General features: G+C 45.3%; 1 protein-coding gene and 1 long non-coding RNA gene across 7 annotated transcripts in view; one reads left to right on the top strand and one right to left on the bottom strand.

Moving 5' to 3' along the window:
* Nucleotides 1–23,545, top strand: part of TNR (tenascin R) — a 428,883-nt gene that overhangs the window by 247,226 nt on the left and 158,112 nt on the right. The window lies entirely within an intron of this gene.
* LOC135968535 (uncharacterized) lies at nucleotides 11,954–15,827 on the bottom strand. The gene is made up of 2 exons (XR_010583388.1): nucleotides 15,762–15,827; nucleotides 11,954–12,216 (listed from the first exon to the last, which is right to left on the bottom strand). It is a non-coding gene; the product is annotated as an uncharacterized lncRNA (long non-coding RNA).

Below are 23,545 nucleotides of genomic sequence, written 5' to 3'. Positions count from 1 at the left end.
CCCCAGCAAAATAATGGCTCCTACTGGTTTTCTGCTAGGAAACAGGAAAATTCTTCCAAGGTAATTCTATAAATACTCTGTGAACAATGTCTGTTTACTTTTAAGATACAGTCCCTGCCTTCAAAGAATCTATCATCTACTTCTGTGGAGAGGGCTGACTAGGGCTGACTCACATCGTTAGGAAACATGAGATAGTTTCTGCCCATGAGCTCGCTCACGTGGTGCTGCAGGAGTTAGAAGGGAGAAGTACAAGAAGGTCGTTTTGAGAACATGATTGTATTAATGGTCTGTTGCTGAGTCACAAATGACCCCACGCTAACTGGCTTCATACAACAATCATCCAGTGCTTCACGGTTTCTGAGGGCCAGGAATCTGGAAGCAGCTTGGTTGGTTCAGGCTCAGGGTCTCTTGTGAGGTTACAATCAAGCTGTTAGCTGGGGATGCAGTCATCTCAAGGCAGAACTGGAGAAAGATTTGCTCCCACGCACACCCATGGGTCCTTGGGGGCCTCTGCTTCTCATCATGTGGGCCTCTCCACAGGGCTACTTAACATGGCAGCTGGCTCCCACCACAGTCAGGAGTTTGAGAGAAGAAAAGCCCCAGGGCAGAAGCCACAGCCTTTTTATAACCCAGTATTAAAAGTGACCTGGTCTTTTTATAATCCAGTCACTTCTGCCATATTCTAACTGTTAGAAGTAAGTCAATAAATCCAGCCCCCACTCCAGGGGAGGGAATTAGACAAGGGTGTAAATACCAGGAGGTGGCATGACTGGGGACCATCCCAAAGGCTGCCCACCACAGCAACCAACAGGGCTGTATCTAGGGTTCTTCTTACTTAAAGATACACAATCTATTTATTTATTTATTTATTTATTTATTTATTATTTTTATTTTACTTTAAGTTCTGGGATACATATGCAGAATGTGTAGGTTTGTTACATAGGTATAAATGGGCCATGGTGGTTTGCTGCACCTATCAACCCATCATCTAGGTTTTAAGCCCCACATACATTAGGTATTTGTCCTAATGCCTTCCCTCCCCTTGCTCCCACCCCCGCAACAGGTCCGCGTGTGTGATGTTTCCCTCCCTGTGTCTATGTGTTCTCATTGTTCAACTCCCACTTACGAGTGAGAACATGTGGTGTTTGGTTTTCTGTTCCTGGATACACAGTCTTTTTTATAAAGGGATAAGACTATAGTTGATTGTTCCTACAGCAAAAACACCAGAATTCAAAAGGAGAAAAAAACAAAGATAAATAGGTAAGTAAATTCCACAGAGGTTGCTTTAATGCCCACTTTGCATCACTGATGTGCTAAACGCTGGAGATACAAAATGAACAGACAGCCCCTCCTTATCACTCAGGCTGGTGCCAGACAGAGACAAGAAAACATGTTGGAGGTGATACATTGTGATAAGTATTTTAATAGAAGTATTTTCTGGGTATTGCATGAAAACAAATAGAAGAAACTGAGTCTTGAAGGATGTGTAGGAGTTCATTATGCTGGGTGGATAGAGAAAACATTTGAGGCTGAGGACTGTTATAGAGAGAAGAGAGAACAAGAATGAGGTTGAGGCTATATAGGCCTGAAGCATGGGGTATGTATCAGGTAGGGGGACAGGGAAAGGGGGTTCAGAAGTGAGGCTGACAGACAAGAAAGCAAGGGTTAGCAACAGCCTCAGATACTCAGGGAGACTCTGGGACTCCATCAGGTGATGATATCAAAGGACTCATGTAACATTCCTGCTACATAGGAGTGTTCAGTTGTCATTAGCTGTGGTTCTATTTTAGAAAAAAGAACTCTGATGGCAGCATAGGGGGTTTCATATCTGGGAAAGCAGAAAGAGGGAAGACCATTGTGGGAAGACCCAAATGACCCTGCAGGTGAATTAATATTTGAAATCCTTGAAATCAGGATTCCCAGGCAACCCATGAAACCTCATGTGGCACTGAGGGTGCATCATAGCAACTCCATCCTCATTGGCCTGTATCCCCACACACTGCCCCTGCTCCCCACCCCCAGCGGGGCACACCCACCACTGCAGAGGGAGGTGGAGGCTCAGCTACTGAGGCTGTCCTTATCCACGGAGCAATGGCAAGGGCTTTGCAAACAATGACCAGCGAACCCGAATGAAGACTTTACATACACCCCATCTGACTTGGCTTCAGGACCCTTGGTATAACCGGGCCCCTGTTGGCTGCACACTCCATGTTGTGACACGTACCCCTGCTGTACTGTTAGGGTCTGCTTACTTGTCTGTCTCTACCTCGCATAAGCACACTGGTCTTTTATCTCTTCCAGGGCAAGCCTGTGTCCACTCCATCCTTGGCACCTAACTGAGGCCTGGCCAAGAGTGGGTACCTAGAAAATCTGCACCAAATAAGTGAACGAATCAAAATGGGACCAACGCTATTCCCTGCCTCTTTGTTGTGATGATTGTGTTTGTTTGCTTGGACTGCCCTAGCAAGTGATTGCAGATTGTGAGCCTTCAAAACCAGAAGTCTATTTTCTCACAGTTCTGGAGGCTGAAGTCCAAGATCGAGGTGTTGGCAGGATGCATTTCCTCTGAGACCTCTCTCCTAGGCTTGCAAAGGGGGTCTTCTTGCTGCCTCCTCACAGGGCCTTTTCCCCATGCGTGTGTGTCCCCTCGCCATGTGCTCCAGTCTCCTCTTCTTATAGGGATGGCAGTCAGATTAGCCTAGGGCCCACCCTAACAGCTTCATTAATCATCACACTCCTATGTGTCCTATTTCCAAAAACAGCCACATTCTCAAGTGCTGGGGGTTAGGACTTCAATATATGAATCTAGGGGGACACGATTTAGTTTCTAACTGAGCTAACATAAGTGTTTAGAATGTTGGCTAGAATATAACCCACAAAAGTGCTCTCAATGACCACTAACAATTTGGAAGGAAAACAGGAAACACATTGTTTCTGAACCAATATAACAGAAAGGCACTCTCGAATCAGCACCTTTTTAAACGTGTTTTGAGGCTCATTCAGAAAGTTGAAGGAGGCTTCTATTACTCAGTGTTCCTTCATAGAATCATCCTTCCAGAGCAGCCTAGTGCCGCTAAGAATGGCTTCCCAATTCTTCTCTCTATCCCACCTCACCTGGTAGGTAATTGTGGCCATCATTTACAGAATCCATTTCATCTCTTGTTTCCGAGACAGAGTCTCCCTATGTCGCCCAGGCTGGAGTACAGTGGTGTGATCTCAGCTCACTGTAACCTCCACTTCCTGGAGTCAAGTGATCCTCTCGCCTCAGCCTCCCGAGTGACCGGGATTACAGGCATGTGCCACCACACCTGGCTAATTTTTGTATTTTTAGTAGAGACAGGGTTTTGCCATGTTGGCCAGACTGGGCGAACTCCTGGCCTCAGGTGATCCACCCACCTCGGCTTCCCAAAGTGCTCGGATGGCTCAGGTGAGCCACCATGTCCGGCTTCATCTGTTGTTTCTTATATGCTCTTCATAACAATCCTATTAATTGAGAATTGCAATTTTGTAAATAGAGAAAACTATTCAGAGAGGTTGAGTAATTTGCCTAAATTCACACAGCCAATCAATGGCAGAGCTGGGATTCACACCCAGGCATTTTCCGGGCAGCATGCTGCCCACTGAGGCGGTGCTGGTTCGGGCGTGGGCAGCGTCTTCAGCGGATCTCAGTTCCTGCCTCAGCCCAGGCGCTGCTCTGACGTCTCTGGCCGCCTCCATTGGTGTAGTGAGGCGGAGGTGCTGACCTCCTGGAAAAGGCCCCAGCGTCCCCGCGAAGGGAACAGGGCTGAGAACGCATGCTTAGTGCGCGGCCTCCCTGCTCACTCCGCTCCGTTAGCCCTGGGTAGGAATCTCTCAGCTGCCTTTCAGCCAGCCCGTCAGTCCTGCTCCTGCCTCGCCGGGGGAAGCCGGAGATGAGCCCAGTGGGAAAGAGTTCTGCAGGGGAGCCAGGCTTCCTGTTGTTCTGTGGCGCAGAGCCGCTCCTGTCAGCAGAGAGGGCTAAATAAATGCCAAGCAGCCAAAACACGCGGGAGGGGGAGGAGCAGAGGTGGGCACAGCCGAGACAGCCTGTGTGGGTGTGGGGGCTGCAGACCGGAGACGACCTTGTATTCTGTTCCCAGACCTGCTCGAACACCGTCCCACAGGCTGGGGCTTGCACATCAAGCAGGTATAGCCTCACAGTCCTGGAGGCTGGGAGTCCGAGGTCCATGTGTCAGCAGACAGTGAGAAAGGGATCTGTTCCAGGCCTCTCTCCTTGGCGTCTAGATGGCCACCTCCTCCCTGTGTCTCTTCCCGTCATCTTCCCTCTGTACTTGTGTCCACATTTCTTCTTCTTATAAGGACACCAGTCATACTGGAGTAGGGCCCACCCATAAGACCTATTTTAATTTGATCACCTTTTTAAAGGCCTTAGTTCCAAATACAGTGACATTCGGAGGTCCGGGGGACTAGGGCTCCAACACATGAACTCTGCTGGGGACCCAATTCTGATAACCACTCTGACCCAGCTTTCCTGGAGCTTTCCTGGAGTTTTTCCTTATGGAGGGGCGGGGGCTCCATGCTGAGGGAGCAGCAGGACTCACTTGCCCTGGGGAGGGGACTGACCCACAGGGACGTCGGCTGGCAGGGCAGGAGGTGCTCTCCACACTGAGTAGACCTGCAGACAGCAGCCACAGCTAGAGTGAGTGGGAGAAATAAGCACTCAACTCACAGCAGAGGCAAGGCAGGGGTGAGGGCGAAGGAGGGAGTTTAGGGGCTGCTGAAGCTGTGAGATGTTAGCAGCTGCACAAAGTGTCGATTCTAGTGAGCTCTGCTCACCGCTACCTGCCGCCTCTGCTTGGGTGGAGCAGTTATCCATCCTCTTAAAGCCTCTGTCCACATCTATAAAACAGATACTAATGGTATCTACCTTGCAGTATTGTAAGGGATGCAGAGATAATGCATGCAGAGCGCCTAGCACTGGGCCTAGAAAAGACAGCCACTCATTGAACATTGGTTGAATGAGAAGTGACAGCTGGAATCACAGTAATATGAAATATTAAAGATGTTAGCTGAACCATTGAGCCCAAGGGAGATTTTTCAACCTAGAAACTCCCTTCCAAGACCAGTTCCTTCTAGGACCAGCCTCATCATTGGCAAAACAAGTGTGAATCCTCGAAGAGCTCCTGGGCATAAGCCTTCTTCGTACACCCCACCGTGCAGCCCGTCGCAGCATCTGCCATGAGGGTGCACCTTGGAGAAGGCTTTTGGAGACTAGAAGCCCTTTGTCAATGCGTAAACTCAACATCCCACCGGGAAGAGCATTCCATGGGGGCACAATTTGGCCTAACTTCCATTCCCTGCAGGCTGCACGTAACAGATTACCTCAAAAGGAAGGCATTGCTAAAAAATTTCTGCCTGCCTCCCCCATCTTCCTCTTTGTCTCCTCCCTCCTCCCAGGATCTGTTACAGGAGTTTTATTCCCCTTAATTTACTCTCTGCAAATTGCTCAGCTTGAATGCTGTTATTCCACGGCTCTGTGAATGGAGCGTCATGAGATTTCAGCCCACTCGCTCTGCACACAGCGCTCATTCTGCTGGGAGAAAGCTGCCCTTGTGGAATGGAAGCCAGGACCTGCCTGCCCGGGGCCCAAGGTACCTTGTGAAATACCTAATCATTCAACTTCTCATTTGTACAGGGATTTACAGTTTCCAGGTGACAGTCATCCCTGTTGGCTCATTTACATAAATACCATAGAAGAAGACAGAATAGCTTTCATCTGTACAGCTCTTTTTCCGTTTACCAAGTACTCTCATGTACATATATATAATAACCTAATTTATAGATAGTATATGATAATATAACACTCTAAAAATATATTGATTCCTTCCATATGAATAGTGCTATTACAGTCCGTTACAGAAAAAGGGCACGGTTCTGCGCTTCCTTAAACTCTGAGCACCGAGGCATAAGCTCTGTCCTTGGTTGGGATCCATCCTCAGGGCCCATTGCTATTGGAATGCAGCCTTCCAGGGGCCCCTTCAGCTGTACCTTCTCATCTTAGAGAGGCTTCCATTCCCTTGGCCATGGGTCCTCTGGTCTCCCAGTCATCCTCAGCAACGTGTACTGGCTGTTCATAAGGACTTGTGTCCATTCATGCACCACTGCAGTGGGGCATCCTATTTTCTCTAATTCACACATGTGGACACTCCAGGGAGCAGGGTTGGGATGAGCATATGCTGACCACATTTCAAGATCCTGTTGTCAGGCACTCGAGCCCTGCTCCAATATTTATGGGATAATTGCAGAACCCCTTAAAAAACAAAGAATATCCTTGGTTCATCTAGGGGGTCTGTCCATCCTGCAGCCTTGGGCATATTTGATCATGTCTTTCATACCTTCTGATCTCTCCCAACCATGTTAATTTATATACTGTCTTCTGAAGTTCAAAAGCCTCACTTTCATCTGGGCTTCTGCAGGTGCTGTTCTCCCTGTCTGTAACCCTCGCCACTGCATCTTTGTTGTGCTAACTCTTATTCATTGCTTTAGACTTGTTTTCCTGAAAACATATTCTGAGCCAGGGAATTGCATGCAAGAGGTTTATTGGGGGGAACTTTTGGGAGATGGGCCTCTAAGAAGGTGAGGAAGGCAAGATTGAGCAGTGGGAAAAACTGACTCATATGTGGCTTTAATTGAGGCTTCAGTTGACCCTATAGGAAGCTCTGGAACTAAGATGACCCATCAGAATTGTGTCAAATTGAGGCAAGGAGCCAGGAGTTTGTATCCCTGCAAAGATCTTGAAAGGGAAGTCTTGCATGGGGAAGTTCCCTCTATCCTAGGGCAATTCTCAGTGAGGGCCACAGCTGTGAGCTTTCAACAGTCAATATTCCCTGCATGGGAGTTCAATGAGTCTGCCCCAAAGAGGAGGTCTGAACATAGCACTCCAGCATTCTCCACATCAGAATGTGTCCACTGACTTACCCCTTTCGATTAACTCAAGTCAACTAATTAGAGAACTTAAAGGCATCTACAAACTCCCCGTTGCCCTACAACACAACATAATCATGGGCATGATCTCCCGCCATATTCACAGGTTTCTCATCACACTCATGGGGAGGCATCACACAAGGTGTGTATATCAGGGGATGGAAATGTTGGGGCCATCTTGGACTCCTTTCTAAGCCACTGGAGCACAAGCCCATTGCCATTCTGCCTGGCTCTGTTTTTCTTCCTTTCCCATTAGGAGTGGATGGCTATTTCTTTGCCAAGATCGCATTTAGCTAACAGCACAACTGCTAAAAGGGGAAAGCCAGGCAAAGGGCTAAGCATCCTCCTGCTCCTTACCTCTTCTGTCCAGCACCTTTGAACAGGGAGACTCCCCTTCTGTGACATGGTCTTCATGGCTTTTTTAGGGCATGCTGCATTCCTTGCGCTGCTGCCTCGCTGCATGGAGCCCTCTTTTCCTAATTTATTTTCAGCCCTAAAGCTGAGCTCAGAGGCAGCATCTGGTTCTGCTTTTAAAACAAAACTCTAACTGAGTCTTGTAGAGAAGCACAGAAGTCAAACACACACTTGTCCCCAAGGTCACCCAGCAACAGCCCAGCCTTGGCTTTCCCTGCCTGCCCAGCCCTCCTCCCAGCATCATTTGTTGTCAACACACAGCTTCTATTCACCTGGGCCTATTACAGCGTCCTGGGGTTACTGGGTCTACAGCTAGGTCAGAGCCACTGGGCTTTGGAGGTCCTCCCAGGCCCCAAATCCACTTAGAAATTCTACATCCACACAAGAAAAATGGAAACTGAGGAGAATGTGACTTGTAAGGCCTGAGCTCCACTTTTTAGCTTTCCCCTCTAGCAAGCAACTCCCTGAGCTCAATATTCATTCCGAGAAACTCAAGTGACTGATGTGTCATAGTAGAAGCTAAAAAATCCCTCCTGGAAGTAGTGACTCATTCATGTCCTCCACGTGGTGAAAAGTCAGCCTTTGAGCTCCACCAGGCTGCTGTTCTGACTTGACTATTGTTCCCATTTGGTTCAAGTCTCAAGTATATTGAGGCTTCCATGGAACAGAATTATCATCATATGCGGGGGTAGGAGACATGAGGCAAGTTACATGTGAAGTCTAGACTCTGATGGCCACATCCATAGGCATTGTATTTTCTGGGATACTTTCATTTTCAGATTTTCTGCTGTATTGCACCATGACTTGTGCTTGTCAAACAAGTTCAGTCTTATTCTAAACATATGGTAGGGGCAACAGTAGTTATGTAGTAGATTGACTGGGAGGAGAGGCAGAGGGAATGAAAGAGAGAAATAGGCCCGTGTGCTTCCCGCTGAGAGAAACCACAATAAAGGTAGGTTCTCCTTTCACTCTAACCCACTCCAGAAGGACTTTCAGGGCACGTGAACCAGGACACTGACGGCATCTGATGGCTATAAGGGGAGCACTTTGATGAACTAATTATAAGGAGTAATTTTCTTGATTAGCCATTCTTCCCCAGAAAAACCTAGCCAGAAGAAGACCTTTGCATAGGACAAAGGGATATGGTAAAGAAAGCCACACCTGCTAAAGATGGGGTGCAGAGTCTGATCGTTCCAGAAGGGAGGGTGTGGAGGAAGGTGAACAGGGGCTGCACATGCAAAACATATACCCAGGTCTTAAGTTGAGCAGGAGGTACATGGGAAACAAAGGTAATGGGATGGGCCAAGGAGCAGGGAGAAGCCAGGTCAGCTCCCATCATTCTTGCAGGGAGAGCCCAACTTTACGATCCTGCATGTGATGAGTGGAGCCCTTAGAGTTCTGCTGGCCCATATTAAATACTCAAACCTGTCCGTTATTTTAATTGTGATTATTATTATTACTCATGAGGCATGCTTTCCTTTGTAATTTTTAATTGGAGAAGAAGATGATGTCATATCCAATTTCTACTCTGAAGCAATTTTTTTTTTTTTGCCTCTTCTGTATATATTTGGAAAGGAAAAGCTGACAACAAAAACAAAAACAAGCCAGAAACTAAACTCATGATTGGCGAGATCCCACACAATATCAACCTTGAAGGAGCCAAAGCCCGAGGCATGTGCTTTGTGGTATGTCGACTTTCATAGGTTTTCTTTCCTATTAATGTTGCCTCTCTTGTTGTTTTTCTTTTTAAGTGTGATCAAATGACCTTGTTACACAAAGTGTGGTAGCCTGAATATGAGCAACAGAAGGCAGAGCAAACAGTTTAATGCTATCATCAAATGCAGCTACAACCACATTAATATAGCACATATTATTAATAGATGATGATACTAACGGTTATATGTGCTGCATGGTAATTGACCATACCAGATAAGCAGCTCACTTAAGTTATTACCCAGGGGATGACTTTTATATAGTCAGGTTTTGAACTCCCACCTCCTTGCACTCTGCCAGCTCTCTAGCATGTATGCTCTCCCTCGATGGTTTTCCCCAATACCATATTCCTTCTCTGCTTAGCTTCAAACTAGGGCATGGACCTCCTCTGCCTATGCTAGGAAGAAAAACACAATAATAAAAGAGGGATGGATGATGGTGCATAAGTTAGGCTAACAAGAGCTGTGGGAACAAATAGATGCTGCACGAGAGAAGGCTATTTTCCTCTCGTACCAGCCCAGTATGGGTGTTCTCATCGGCAGGACAGTCTTCCTCTTTGTGATGACCAAGGGGTTAAGGCTTCTTTCTCTGCATTATGGCTCTACCATTCCCTGGTCCTGAGAATCCTTGCATCCAGATAGCAGATAGAGAAGAAAGGGAAAGACTCACCTACATTCCATTCTCATCCTGGGAGCAACACAGACCACTCAGGCTCATATACCATCAACAAAAACTGGACCTGAATGCCAGGGGGCTGGATAATGTAGCCTGTAGTGACGCAGCTGCTCCTGGCAGCAATTTCTTACTATGCAAGGGGTTGCACCAGATTTTGGTGAATCGTTAGTCATTTCTGCTACCAGGAATTTTACAAGACCCAAGCAGGATTTGTTTTTTGTTTGTTCGTTTTCTTTGTTTTTTTTGCTTTGTTTTTGTTGTTGCTGTTGTTGTTTTGAGATAGAGCCTCTCTCTGTTACCCAGGCTAGAGTGCAGTGGCACGATCTTGGCTTACTGCAACCTCCACCTCTTGAGTTCAAGCGATCCTCCTGCCTCAGCCTCCCGAGTAGCTGGGACAACAGGTGCACACCACCACGCCCAGCTAATTTTTCTATTTTTAGTGGAGACAGGGTTTCACTAAGTTGGCCAGGCTGGTTTCAAACTCCTGACCTCAGGTGATCTGCCCGCCTCGGCCTCCCAAAATGCTGGGATTACAGGCGTGAGCCACCGTGCCCAGCCAGGATGTGTTTAATATAAGCACTGATGATTATTACCTAACACTAAAGAATCCAAGGAACCGACTCATGGTACCGATGAGGGTCTAGGGCAGATAATATGTCTGAGCCCCAGGGAGTCCCAGAAGCATGCTTTCTTGCATGAAGTGGAAACTTATTTCTCCCACAGGGCAGTACAACACAACACACAACAGCAGCTGCCCTAGGCATTAGGATCCAGGCTCAGAAGCCCCGTGAAACACAAATGACTATTTGATTGCCCTTTACAGAAAAACCTTGTTAAGCAGATATCGGTTTATCCAAGAGAATGCACAATTGGAAGCAATTGTTGTTCCCCAGTTAACTGGATACCCTGTCATGCTCCAGTAAAAATATCAGATTATTTGAACTAGTTAATTCAAAATCCATTCTTCCTGGTCCCTTGCCTTTCAAATTAATGACATTTGCTGTAATTGACGGTGAGAGAGAGGGAGATGGGGCAGGCGGAGGAGCACATGATCTCTCAGAGTTAGCGGATTCTGCTCCCACGCCAAACCAAAACCAAGGGGAAGTGAAGAGAAGAGGAAAAGGAGGGCTGGCCGCAAAGTATGCATTCTGGAAAATTAGATTGTAAGTACTATTTTTTTTCCCTGAAGGATTATTAAAAGAAAGCAAGGAGGAAAAGAAGAATGCCTAGACAGCTGTGCAATTAGTATCACAATTAAGAAAATCAGAAAAGAGCGAGCTTTTTAGCCTCAGGATGAGCTTTGTTCTGTTGGGATATCCTCTCTAACACCCTTGGCCTGGACAGGCATGACTTGAAGTCTAGGACCTATGGGGGAGAGGCAGCAGAGTGCTGCAGCTAGATAAATGAGGGCAGTGATTCCACCCCTCCATGCCTCAGTTTCCTTATCTGTTAGCATCAGATACTACCTCCCTCACAGGGTTGTTATGAGGATTAAAAGTGTTCATGTTTGTAAAATGTTTACAGTGGCATCTAGAACACAGTAAGCCCTATACAGATGTCTATAAAACACAGAAGGTTAGATGAGAACTCCTGTGTCCCTTTTTAACAGCTAGGAGACTTGGAGCCAGTTCCTTTCAGCTCGGAGCCTCAGTTTCTTGTTTATAAAATGAGGACCATTTTATAGCCTCACAGAATGGTCTCGTGGGGGTGGTGAGATGAATGTGGATATGCCCTGCCCGGTGCCTGGCACAGAATCAGCAGTTAATAAATGTTAAGCACTACCTCGAGCTGAATATTTAAAGTATTCCCAGATCCCAGCAAGACAGAAAATGAGAGACTTCAGTAAACAGTGCCAGAGATGCTTCTGCATATGGCAGCCCCGAGTCACCAAGAAGAGTGCGTGCCAGCCAGCACTTTAATTTTTACTTATTTCATGGAATAAGGAGCCATGTGTGCGCTGAGCTCCCACCCAGGTTATTAGAGAGACATATGTAGCACATCAACACAGATTGGCAGGGTGGGAAAACAAGGAGAAGTTGGGGAATACCTGGTGAAAGGTATTTAAATTAGTGAGACGAATTAGGCTCCAACAGACCTCAGTAGCATATATACTGGAGTATTAAAATAGCAGGGACACAGATATCATTTTTTAGTATCTGTGGGAATCAGGCACTCAAAAAATAAAAGTGATGAGCCTTTCTATTTTAATAACAGGAAAACTCACGAGAACATGAATTTCTCTATATAGAGAAACAATGCAAAGACTTCTTCACATCGATTCCAAAATGCCTTGAAGAGAGTGGGATGTTAAACATCAGCCAGCAGGATGTTGAAAGGCTCTCCCCGCAGTATAATCCAGTGTTTCTCAGAGGCATGGTGACAGGATGTGGGGAAGTAACACAATGTAATATTCAGCGACTCTAGCAAGACTTCTGAAATCTGCTCCGCCTCCTGAATGAGTTCAAAAAGAGACAGGTTGAGTGTGCGAGGATTATTGTGACTGCCTATGTGAAATGCCTGACGCAGGTCTCAGCTTCTCGCTGCACAAATGGCACTTCTGATGTCATGAGTACCACTCTGCCTCAATATACAAGTTCAGTTAGACAGCATGTAATTGTCATGGATATGTCCTGAGGGAATGGCCGCAGGGTGGACTATTCCCAGAGCTTGGTCCCATGTAGTCCAGCTAGAGAGGCAGACAACAAACAATATATAGTAAAGTTTTGTGGGTGCTTAGATATCCCCGTATGGGGTACAGTGGGGGTATTATAGAAAGCAAATTTAGAAGATCTCAGTAAGGAGGTGACTGTTTGACCCCATGCTCACTCATGCCTTCAATAATTTCTTGTTTCCCCAACAAAGCTAAGCTCCTGGATAGCAGGGATCATCTTTCACATCTTTGTGTCCTAAGAACAACCTTCATTCATTCATTCAACAAACATTCCATGAGCACTCACTATGAAGCAGGCACTGTGCAACCACTAAAATTAAACATGTGACTACAGTAGGATCTTTGCCTTTGAGGAGCTCAAAAATCTCTTGAAACAACATCTGTGAGGTGTTGTCACTCCCTCATCTAGGTTCCCATAGCTCTTTGCACTGACTAATTAGCCCTGTGCACGATGTATCTGTCTCTCTTCTGCACTGGACTGTGAATTCTCAAGGGCAGGCCGGGAGGACAACTCATCTCTTCACCCTTGCCTGGCCCAGTATGAGTCACTGGGCAGGCAATCCATAAATGGTCATCAGATAAATGAGTGGGTGAGCAATGAAGGAATGAATGAATGAATGAATGCAGCCGTGCCTGCAGAAGTGAATGCTGAAGACAGTGTGTGAGCTAACAGAGGTCTCTTATACATGAAGAGTCTCACCTAGAGCACCATGCCTGACCCATTTTCAACTCTTCCGGAGTACAAGGGATCTAGATTCATTATCGGAAAGAAGTTCCTGAGGAAGAAATGTTTTAGACACTGAGAACTGTGTGCCATCCTTCCTCCAAAAATCTATCCCTTAGAAAGAGTCTAGATTTTTCTTCGATATCATTGAGGCGTTGTCCAGAATCCAACAGGATTCCTAGGCTTTAACTGTGAAATGGAATGGATACATGGTGTGCCACTGTTAACGACAGAGAGCAAATGGATCACCAGTGGGTGTTTAAGGAGCCACCGGGCTTGTTAGCACTCTGCACATAGCCAGACATAAAAATACGAAAGTCATAAACAGGCGACCAGGAGCCCAGTGTCAGATACCTGCTTCTTCTACAGGTCTGCTCAGGTCCAGCCGCGCTCAGCTGCAGTGACTGCCCTACAAAAGCATTTCCTCCCCAGGCAGACAGGCAGTTTCTCTGGCCAGAAAGCTCCAGCGTGTATCACTCTTAAACCAAATGTAAAATCAATGCTTCTGCTCCCGGGCCGACCTCTCCTGACCACTCTACTGCTGCAGAGTTGCATCGTCACTGTTGGGCTCTGCCCAGGAGCTGGTGCCGGGGACTATGAATCAGCTCCGGCCCCAGATTAACATTCAGACAGAGGGCCTGCTGATGAATATTTTAATGTAATGTTTACTGTTTACCCACATGAATGGAAAGGACTTGCATCTGCCAGTGCCACCTGTGCCCATAGAACTGCAGTCCAAACAGCCACATCCCCAGAGAGCCCAGCTGTGTGGAGCAGAGAGAAGCGGGCAGGAGGGGGCGGGGTGGGGAAGGGAGAGGAGGGCGGCACAGTGACAGGCTGGTGGGAGGAATCAGGGGAAGGGAGGCACAGACCAGAGAGATGGGAAGGGGGTGCAGGATAGAGTCAGAGGCGGGAGGAAGACACAGGGAGAGCAGCGGATACAAAGAAAAACAGGTTGGGAGAGTGGGCGTTCAAGAAGAGAGGTTGTAGAGACCCCTCGACTGAGAGTGGATCTCACGGAGGCTCCCGTCAGGATGGAGAGAACAGAATGTGTCTGACTCAAGCACACAGAGTGTGTTTCAGAGGAGTGGGCGTCCTTTTCGAGTCGGTGCAGCTATTCGTGGTCACGCAGCCAAATGGACTCTCTGGAAGCCGCTGGTGCTCTCACCTCACTGCCCAGGCACTGGCTCCCGTGGTGTGGCTCCAGGGCCGCTACCCCAGACCTTAGTGTCCCCAGGAGGAAAGGAGGGAAGCTAACCATAGACACCAACTGGAGTCAGGAATGGAAAGGTCATTTAGGAGCTTGGTGCAGAGCACTTTTGGTTTTGGAAGGGTCCAGAAGGGGGCCTGGCAGAGGCTCTCCTATGGAAAGCTAGCCGCTGCTTCCTCCACGAAGGCTGTGAGAAATCCAGAGGATGACCTTCTCCTGGTGAGCGTGGGGCAGAGCCAGCTGCTACCAGCACATCAACGGCCAGAGAGGCCGCCCAGTTCTCTTCTGGTGGCCTGAGGCACTCACCCCTCACTTCTGCTGGGCATCTCTATGTTCTGTTAGCAAGGAGATGGCCAGAAAGATGAGCATTTCTCTCTCCCAAAAGATGAGCATTTCTTCTAAAACTTCCTCGGTTTCTCAGTTTACTTTGTCACCTTTCTGTTCTCTTTCACCTTTCTCCTTTTCTCAGGCTATACCTTAGATTAGGTTTGGAATTCTGCCAGAATGTGCAGAATGTGGCGTTAGTACCCATTTTGTTTCTACCAGCCCTTTTCTGGTCATATTTCTAGGCCCCATGCAACCCTGAGCTCCTTGGAGAGATTGCCAAGGAGAAGAGGAGAGGAGAGGGGACAGCTATGGAGCATGAGGAAACGACACCTGCCTTCTGACGGGTACAGCAGAGAATAACGTGTCACAGGAGAAACACGCCAAGTCCACTCTCCCTCCCTTGGCTGTGTGAGGGACCCCCCACCCACCTCCTGCTCCTCCTATCGCCTGTGTCCATGCCTAGACCCTACCAGCCATCCACTACCTGGAATTAACAAGAGGCCTACCGGGATTAATTGTGCTTCTGGAGGCCCATATGTAGGAACAGATTTTGTTTTTAATTTTTTATTCTAGAAAATTTCAAAAATACGTAAAAATAGAGTGAGTTGTCAATGAACCCCATGTACTAATCACTCCGCTATAAAAATCATCAACCCAACATCTCTCTTGTTGCATCCATAAACCCCATTCCCCACACACCCCCACACACCCACATAGGATTTTTTTGAAGCAATTCTAACTTATCATGTCATTTCATCCATAAATATCCATAGATACAGTTTTGACTAGAGCATTAACTCTCCAAACTCTCTCAGGCCCACCCCCACAAAACCAACTTAGGCCTCGGCACACACCCGCCTTTGAGGATGGGAACTGTGACCCCTCGTTTTCTAGGTGTATGCTTCTCATCATCTTTCCCAAACTACCCTGCTCAGAAAACCATTGTTAGAAACAAATCAGTGTCCAAGCTTGTGGACAGCTTCATCTCAGGCCTTGGGCAATCTCTCCTCTTCATTCCCAGAAGAAATCATTTTGTAAGCAAGCTAGCCTATCAGAAAACCCACCTGCATGCCAGATGTGCACAGCTGTATGCGAGCAACTGCCAATCCATCTGCAGAACTACCTAAACAAGGGAGACATGCAATCTGATCACCAAATGACTCTCATAAATGATGGTAGCACATGCAATATTCAAATCCAATAGACAAAACAAACTTGGGCTTTCTCCAGAGGGGGGAAAGACTGAAGAATAAATGCTCCCTTTTTTCCTCCAAAATTTTGATGAAATCTCTTTGCTCATTGAGCAGGAAAGCAAAGTTGTTTATGGAAATGGTTACTAGGAGGCCTGAATTTGGATCCCTTGTCTGATTGCCATCAATGGCCTTTGGCTCACGATGAGTGGTCTTTCTTCATGAAACTTTTAAATAATTCATGGAACCAACTATGGAAAAGTATATCATTTAAAAGTCTGAGCCTTGCTGGGCACGGTGGCTCACACCTGTAATTCCAGCACTGTGGGAGGCCGAGGTAGGTGAATCATGAGGTCAGGAGATAGAGACCATCCTGGCTAACATGGTGAAACCCCGTCTCTACTAAAAACACAAAAAATTAGCCGGGCATGGTGGTGGGCGCCTGTAGTACCAGCTACTTGGGAGGCAGAGGCAGGAGAATGGTGTGAACTTGGGAGGCAGGGCTTGCAGTGAGCTGAGATCACACCACTGCACTCCAGCCTGGGCAACAGAGCGAGACTCTGCCTCAAAAAAAAAAAAAAAAATCTGGGCCTAGAAATTTAGACATAATTACATAGATGCTTGTGCTATGGTAGAAAGTGCACTATCTAACTCAGAAGGTCTGGATGCTTCCACTAACTTGTGTAATTCTGACCCTTTACTGCTCATTTGTAAAAATGACTAAATCATCAGAGTTCAGCCTAAGCAGGTAAAGAAGTCAGGAGGTTACATGCTAAAATGATTCTGTGAAGAGAAGAAGGAAAATTAATATTTGAATTTATTTCTTTTTCTTTAACTTTTATTTTAACTTCAGGGGTACATATGTTAGATGCGCAAGTTTGTTTCATAGGTAAATATGTGCCATGGTGGTTTGCTCCATAGATCATGCCATCACCTAGGTGTTAGGCCCAGCATCCATTAGCTATTTATTCTTCCTCATGATCTCCCTCCCCCAAGCTCCCCTCTGACAGGCCCCAGTGTGTGTTGTTCCCCTGCATGTGCCCATGTATTCTCATCATTCAGCTCCCACTTATAAGTGAGAACATACAGTGACTGATTTTCTGTTCTTGCATTAGTTTGCTGAGGACAATGGCTTGCAATTCCATCTATGTCCCTGTGAGGGCCATGATTTCATTCTTTTTTATGGCTACATATTATTCCATGGTATATACATACTACATTTTCTTTATCCTGTCTATCACGGATAGGCATATAGGTCAATTCTATGTCTTTGCTATTGTGAATAGTGCTGCAATAAACATACACATACATGTATCTGTGTAACAGAATGATTTATATCCTTTTGGGTATATATGCAGTAATGAGATTATTGAGTCAAATGGTATTTCTGCCTCTAGGTCTTTGAGGAATTGCCACATGGTCTTCCACAATGGTTGAACTGATTGTCACTCCCACCAACAGTGTAAAAGTGTTCCTTTTTCTTCACATCCTTGCTAGCATCTGATATTTTTTGAGTTTTTAATAATAGCCATCTGACTTGTGTGAGATGGTAACTCATTGTGGTTTTGATTTGCATTTCTCCAATGATCAGTGATGTTGAGGTTTTTTTCATATGTTTTTTTGCCACATGAATGTCTTCATTTGAGAAGTGTCTGTTCATGTCTTTTGCCCACTTTTTAATGGGATTGGTTTTTTTCTTGTAAATTTGTGTAAGTTCTTTATAGACTCTGGATAGTAGACCTTTGTCAGATGGATAGATTGCAAACATTTTCTCCCATTCTGTATGTTGTTTGTTCACTCTGTTGATGGTTTCTTTTGTTGTGCAGAAGCTCTTTAGTTTACTTAGATCCCATTTGTCAATTTTTGCTTTTGTTGCAATTGCTTTTCGCATTTTCATCATGGAATCTTTCCCTGTGCCTATGTCCTGAATGGTATTGCCTAGATTTTATCTAACATTTTTATAGTTTTGGGTTTTACATTTTAGTGTTTAATTCACCTTGAGTTAATTTTTTATATGGTGGAAGGAAGGGATCCAGTTACAATTTTCTGCATAAGGCTAGCCAGTTCTCCCAGAAACATTTATTAAATAGGGAATCTTTCCCCATTGCTTGTTTTTGTCAGGCTTGTCAAAGATCAGATGGCCATAGATGTGCAATCTTGTTTCTGAGATCTCTATTTTGTTCCATTGGTCTATGTGTCTGTTCTTGTACCAATACTATGCTGTTTTGGTTACTATAGCCTACTAGTATGTTTTGAAGTTGGGTAACTTGATGCCTCCAGCTTTGTTATTTTTGCTTAGGATTGTCTTGGCTATTCAGGTATTTGAATTTATTATTGTCATAAGAAACCTATATAACACAGATTGAAAATGCATAGTTCTTTTTGTTGAAGTTGGAAAAAAGTATGTGTGTACATATATGTATATGTTTGCATGTATGTATGTAGGATTTCAACTTTCTGAAAAGTGATGACAGATGTAAAACTCAGAGAAATATCAGACTCCGAATGGCAAATGTTATTAAACGCTAAGCATGCCATACACAAGGGCATTCAGCTTGCTATCACCATTCTCTTGTTGATGTTCACAACATCAAATAGCTAACAGTTTCCTCCCATGAGCCTTAGTGTTTCAGGTCTCCCAGGGCAAAGAGACCACAGGGCAGAGAAAAAGGTTACGTGGTCTCCCCAGGAAGGTGCCTTCTTCACTGTAGTCTTAGCCCTTCTGAAGGAAATCACTACATGCTGTCCAGCTTGCCTCATCCAGCTTGGCTCAACAACCATGATTCACAGGGTGTTTGGGATGGCCAAATATTTGTACAGACCCTAGAGGTGACTGTAGAAGCCCCTAACTTTTCCCCAGCGAGGATGGCAGCTATGACCACAGCTACCCTCCATCTGTGGAGTGAAACAGTCTTTCTTGCATGAAATGGCAGAGTACCTGGGACCACATGAGTTTTGCACTCAGAAGTGGATGTGCCCTTTGTGAGCAAAGTGGAAGGGAACGAGCTAGAATTCAAGAGGTTCTAAGTTCTATTCCTGGCTTGGCCCGTGTGATCTTGGACTGCTAAGTTTTTGGAGGGAGGCTTCGTTTGCCCACATATTCAGCAGGGATGATCATATCACGTTTTTCCACTCTTACAATGTTGAAAGGGCATCTAAACTATTGTATAGTTGCCAACAAGTAAATTAAAAATCAGTGACCTGAATTTATGGGGCTGTGGCACATTCACCAGGACCTACCTGTGGTAGACTTTAAATTCACTTGCAGGTTCAAAACCCATGAATTCTGAACATTCCTTTGTCCTCAGGATTACTGTTCCTTTACTCCAAGCTTTCTATCCATTCTGACCTTTTCTCAAAGTCCTGGCACCCTTCCTCCCTCACCTATTCCACAATCCTTGCCCCATCCACCCTTCTGGGACCTGGCAAAAATACTCCCTTCTTATTCCCTGTTTCTCACTTGATATATGAGCTTTTCACAGTGGCAGGGGGATTCTGGGAGTTTCATCTTCTTGCTTTTCCTTGAGTGACATGTGCACTAGTGCATAGTAGAACTTTGGTGGCAGCTGGGGATCAATAACCAGTGTCCTCACCCAAGTGACTTTCCTGGAGAGAAATGCCTGGAGGCATTTAAAGTTAGGCCCAACTTACCACCGAAGACTGTGCAGGGCCTTTCAGGATCTCCTGCTTAGTTCCCCCTAAATCAATTTACCAGCCCAGTAGAGAAAGTGGGCAGGGTTGTATTGAATCTATTCCCCTCCATTGCCCCTCACTGCATTCCCAAATCACATCTGGCTCCTAGCCTCTCTTCCAACCAGTATTTAATCCTCAGTGGTGATCCTTTTAAGAAATTTAATTTCATCCTCCATTCTTCCCTTCCCACCTAACTTTGCCCATAAAAAACAGTCTTGGGAATTTCTAGATTCTGACATCATATAAAAACTTCTTTGTTCTGCAAAGTACTCATTTTCAATGCCTAATCCATCTCTCAGCACCATTCCCAGTGATGCACTGCATGTTCCCGGGGTTTATAGATCTCTCATTTGCTGGCTGCTTCTTACAACAGCTTGGAAGTTCAGCCTTTTAAAAATCAATCTGCCTCTCTGCTTTCTTGCACCCCACCTCACAGTTTGCACAGAATGGCAGTCTGTGCACTGAAGTCTCCTGAAGATATTACTAGCTCTTACTTTTGGAACCACCCTTATGCCTGCCAGAAAATAGCTCAATGCTCTCACCCAAGGCCCACCTGAGCCCACTCACAGCCATCCACACACTCTCCTGCACACACCTTCTGTCCTGGAGTGGCAAGTTCAAAATCCAAGGTACCATCAGAGAGACATACTAAATTCCTGATAAGTGATAAATAAGATTAAGAATAATAACTAAAGTTACAATTCCATTTGGTATTAAAAACAAGAGGCACTACCATTTTTTTGGAAACTTACCATGTACCAGGCACAGTGCAAAATGCTTTACCTGAACAATGATTCCCACAAAATTTTTGGTGGTGGGTACTGTGATTATCCCCATTTTCAGATGAAGTTGAGGCATGAGGAAGCAGGCACCTTGCTCAAGATCACAGAAGCAGGGATTAATGGAATTTTGGTTAAGCGTAGGCTGTCTGACTCCAAAGCATGGGGTTAGCTTTGAGGGGAGGATGATTGGCCATGGGAAGAGTCACAGAAAACCATGGTAGCCACATGGGTAGGGTGGAAGAAAAGGGAGAAAGCAGTTTCCAGAAGGAATAAGGCAAGCAGTGTCCAAAATCAAAGGATGCTGGGAAGATCATCAACTGAGTATGACTTAGAGCTGGGGTCCCCAACCCCTGAGCCATGGATGGGTACCAGTTCATGGCATTTTAGAAACTGGGCTGCACAGCAGGAAGTGAGTGGTGAGCCAGTGAGCATTACCACCTGAGCTCCACCTCCTCTCAGATCAGTGGCAGCATTAGCTTCTCACAGAAGCGTGCACCTTATTGTGAACTGCACATTCAAGGGATGTAGGTTGCGTGCTCCTAATAAATGCCTGACTAAAACACGAAAAGCAATAGTAACAAAAGCCAAAATTGACAAAAGGGATATAATTAAACTAAAGAACTTCTGCACAGCAAAATAAACTATCATCAGAGTAAACAGGCAACCTACAGAATGGGAGAAAATGTTTGCAATCTACCCATCTGACAAAGGGCTAATATCCAGAATCTACAAAGAACTTAAACAAATTTACAAGAAGAAAACAAACAACCCCATCAAGAAGTGGGCAAAGGATATGAACAGACACTTCTCAAAAGAAGACATTTATGCATCCAACAAACATATGAAAAAAAGTTCATCATCACTGGTTATTAGAGAAATGCAAATCAAAACCACAATGAGATACCATCTCAAGCCAGTTAGAATGGCGATCACTAAAAAGTCAGGAAACAACAGATGCTGGAGAGGATGTGGAGGAATAGGAAAGCTTTTACACTGTTGGTGGGAGTGTAAATTAGTTCAACCATTGTGTAAGACAGTGTGGTGATTCCTCAAGGATCTAAAACCAGAAATACCATTTGACCCAGCAATCCCATTACTGGGTATATACCCAAAGGATTATAAATCATTCTACTATAAAGACACATACATGTGTGTGTTTATTGCAGCACTGTTCACAATAGCAGACTTAGAACCAACCCAAATGCCCATCAATGATAGACTGTATAAAGAAAATGTGACACATATACACCATGGAATACTATGCAGTCATAAAAAATGATGAGTTCATGTCCTTTACAGGGACATGGATGAAGCTGGAAACCATCATTCTCAGCAAACTAACACAAGAACAGAAAACCAAACACTGCATGCTCTCACTCATAAGTGGGAGTTGAACAATGAGAACACATGGACACAGGGAGGGGAATATCACACACCAGGGCCTATCAGGGGGTGGGGGAATAGGGAAGGGATAGCATTAGAAGAAATACCTAATGTAGATGACGGGTTGATGGGTGCAACAAACCACCATGGAACATGTATACCTATGCAACAAACCAACCTGCACATTCTGCATATGTATCCCAGAACTTAAAGTACAATTTTTTTTTAAAAAAGAACCTAATGCTTGATGATCTGAGGTGGAACAGTTTCATCCCAAAACCGTCCTCTATCTCCTAGTTCATGGAAAAATTGTCTTCTCTGGTGAAACCAGTCCCTGGTGCCAAAAATGTTGGGGATCACTGCCGTAGAGTGACTTTGAGTAGGTTAAATCACTTCGCTAAACCTGGATTCTTCATCAGAAGGATGGTGATGACAATACATTCCTCATGAACTGTTGTGAGAACAAAATAAAAAATTATATGTAAAATGCTTGGCATAGTGCCTGACACATGGTAAATACCCAATAAATGTTAGCTATTACTATTATTTAGTCTGAGCTGTTGCAAGCTCACAGTGCCTGGCTCAATTTTATTCTATATAAATAAACATTATACTAAATCCCTTGGCATACAAGATTCCCATGGCCAGTTCCTTTTCTGTCTTGAAAAGTGGGGGGAGAGCTGTGATATCCCCAGAAGAATCTTTTCTAGGATGATAAAGGATCCAGCATGTGTGGCAGGAAAAGCTGGGAGTGAGTGTCTTTAAATTCATCTGCCTTTAAATTTATCTTCTCTAAGTCCACACCTTCTATGTATTTAGTGGCAGACCAGAAATTTGAGGACCCTGAAACTGAATGTAAGTTCTCCTATTTCTGACTGTGCCCACCACCTTTCTCTTTGCCAATGTCCTGTGTGTTCCTTGGCCTATTGCTTGGTCCCTGAAAGGGACAAGGTCAGGGAGATCTGGGAGCCAACGGCTATCAAAGAAATAAAATGCGTTCTTTGCTACTTATGTCTTTGTCCTCAAAGCTGTTTGCAGTTTGGGGGAAACTTCCAGTGCTGTCAAGCTGTCTCATGCCTGCTCCCTACTACCCTGCAGACTCTGTGAATCCACCATTAGAGATTTTTTTTGGTTGGCCAGCAGACTGGGGCTGAAGGAGGGAATCAGACACTTGGAGCCTGAGATGCCAAATGCATCAGTCTAATTTATTCAGACACATTTTCATCTGGGTGTTTTCTCTACTATCAAACTCTGTATCCTTCAGTGAAGACATTTGTCTTAGCTGAATAAAATCTCTTAATGGTTTAATAAAAAGCACTTAACTCAGTTTTCTTAGTTTTATGAGTGCCTTGAGGTCCTTTAGGAGAGCAAACATCTTTGCCAGAATCATTGAGGGAAACATAATTATTTTTCTGCCTTCTGATATATTATTTTCTGGAAGGAACAGTTCCAGATGCTCATCATATGCTCACAAACTCTCTGAAGCTCCGTCGAAGGACAGGTTATTCTCAGTGATGAACTAAGTGGTGTTCCTTCTTCCGTCCACAGCTGACCTGCCAGTCCCTTCAAAAACATCTCTGCATCTTTATTCCATTCTTTGCTGAAATAGCATCAGTACCATTATCATCACCAATTTGTTATGTTCAGGATAAATAGAGAAAAGAGTCTGGAGGTCGGTTAGAACCAAATGCCAGGAGCTAAAAGCCAAACAGGAAATTAGGTTAGTAGAAATTTCACGAGAACAAAAACAATTGAGGAAGGGAAGGAGGAATAAATGGAAAGAAGCAGGGAAGACTCAGA

The sequence above is a fragment of the Macaca fascicularis genome, chromosome 1 (assembly GCF_037993035.2).
Source record: "Macaca fascicularis isolate 582-1 chromosome 1, T2T-MFA8v1.1".
NCBI classification, from domain to species: domain Eukaryota; kingdom Metazoa; phylum Chordata; class Mammalia; order Primates; family Cercopithecidae; genus Macaca; species Macaca fascicularis.
The sequence above is the reverse complement of the archived record's forward strand: the minus strand, read 5'-3'. Positions and strand labels throughout refer to the sequence as shown.